The following is a 2,116-nucleotide window of genomic DNA, read 5'->3' as shown; positions in this document are numbered from 1 at the left end:
TACAAGGAAATCAAATATGCTATTTACACTAATAAAACCCTAATAAAGTCAGGGCAAAACAGTAATCTTAAGAAAAAGTAAAATAAGATGGCAAAAACTTTAGCCAACATAGCTATAGACATAAATTATACAAATTCCACCATTAAACATGAAAAAGCCTATGCCCACTTAAAATAATGAGATGCTGTACACTGGCCAATGCAGCTTCAAAACGCTCAGAATGCTTCTATCATGGATCATTAGACAAGTAAATGTCATACTCAGACATAAGGAAAATGCATACTATCAGCTTGCTAGTAAATGACAAAACCTCTGATTAAATTCATTAAAACATTAACAACACACTATATCATGGCAAAAGTGTGGGGGGAGACAAAAAGTGAAACTCATGAAGCTAATAAAATCATAATTACAAAATGACAGATTCTCAACGGGAAGAGAATTAAATTATCTGTAATTTATCTGTTTTTTTAGGTAAGGTGAACAATAAACTAATAAAGATACAGAAGAATATAAGCACAATGTTAAAAAATCAGAATTTGTAGGTTTATTTTTTTTGAAAAATTTTTTAATGTTTTATTTATTTTTGATACAGAGAGAGACAGAGCATGAGAGGGGGAGGGGCAGAGAGAGAAGGAGACAGAGAACTGGAAGCAGGCTCCAGGCTCTGAGCTAGCTGTCAGCACAGAGCCTGACGTGGGGCTCGAACCCACGAAAGTGAGATCTGACCTGAGCCAAAGTCGGAGGCTTAACCGAATGAGCCACCCAGGCGCCCCAGAATTTGTAGGTTTAAATTGGGTTTTATGTTCTTCAACATGAAGACATTTATATTTCCATAGCTTATCATATTAAATCTATATTAGAATTTAAAATATGTGTGTTAGATAAAACACAGGTTAGCCATTAAATTTTAATTTTAGATAATGAGTAATTTTTGCTGCATACTTATTTGGGACATAATTTATGATAATTAAAAAAATTTTAAACAGAGAAAGTGCTAACCAAAGAATAATGACTAATCAAATCTAATATCAGTTAAATATTTTAAAACACCATCTTGTGCTCACTTTGGCAGCTCATGTAGTGAAACTGGAACGAGACAGAGAAGATTAGCATGGCTCATGCAAGGATGACACACAAATTCATGAAGTGTTCGGTGTTTAAACAAAACAAAGCAAAACAAAACCACCATCTTAAAAATCAATTGACTAAAGGAAAAATACAATGAAAAAATGCAATAAGAGATTGATTTTGATTGAGATTTCAAACACAGCATATTTTTGTCTAAATCTTTAGTACACAAAATACAGTCCATGAGATAGCAGAATCACCATTACCATGGAGCTTAGTAGACATGCGAAAACTTAGTCCCAATCCAAACAGGGAAATCAGAGTCTACATTTAATATGGTTTCCAGATGGACAAATAAAAATTTGAGAAACACTCAGGCACCTGGGTGGCTCAGTCAGTTGAGTATCCAACTTCAGATCATGTCTCTGCATGGTCTTTCACCTCATGAGTTGGAGCCCTGCATCTGGCTCTGTGCTGACAGCTCAGAGCCTGGAGGCCTGCTTTGGATACTGTGTATCTCCCTCTCTCTGTCCTTCCTTGCTTGTACTCTATCTCTCTCTCTTCTCAAAGTAAAATAAGCATTAAAAGTTTTTTTTTTAATTTTTAGAAAAATATTGATCTTAATAGTATAGTCAATTTCAACATAAATTAAAAAACCCATATCCTAAAAGATTTTATTTTTTTTAAGTTTATTTATTTTGGGGTTGTTTTTTTTTGGTTTTTTTCTCCTACAGCAGCTTATTTATTTTTTTAATATAACACAATTTATTTTTTTAACATATGCAATTATTTTCCATCATTTACAATACAGTAGTTACAATGACACTCCAAACAGAAAAGCAAAGTAAAAAATCAAAACCCCCACTTCTATTTCATGTAATTAGACTTATACAGAAATTAGAAGGTTATGTAACAACTAGTTAATCACCTAATTTCACAGCTATCTGAAGTGGCAATCATTATATAGCAGCTTATCTATGATACATTCAAGATACATGATACAATTTATTACTTGCCCATAAGCTACAACACAGCCTGCTTAATA

The 2,116-nt window shown here is 33.0% G+C and overlaps 1 non-coding gene across 1 annotated transcript; it reads left to right on the top strand.

Moving 5' to 3' along the window:
• Positions 1 to 1,059: 1,059 nt before the first annotated feature.
• On the top strand, positions 1,060 to 1,164 carry LOC115286130. The gene has a single exon (XR_003905888.1). It is a non-coding gene; the product is annotated as a U6 spliceosomal RNA (small nuclear RNA).
• Positions 1,165 to 2,116: the final 952 nt, after the last annotated feature.

This window comes from Suricata suricatta, chromosome 2 (assembly GCF_006229205.1).
Source record: "Suricata suricatta isolate VVHF042 chromosome 2, meerkat_22Aug2017_6uvM2_HiC, whole genome shotgun sequence".
Classification (NCBI taxonomy): Eukaryota; Metazoa; Chordata; class Mammalia; order Carnivora; family Herpestidae; genus Suricata; species Suricata suricatta.
Note: the sequence above shows the minus strand (reverse complement) of the source record. Positions and strands in the feature narration are given on the sequence as shown.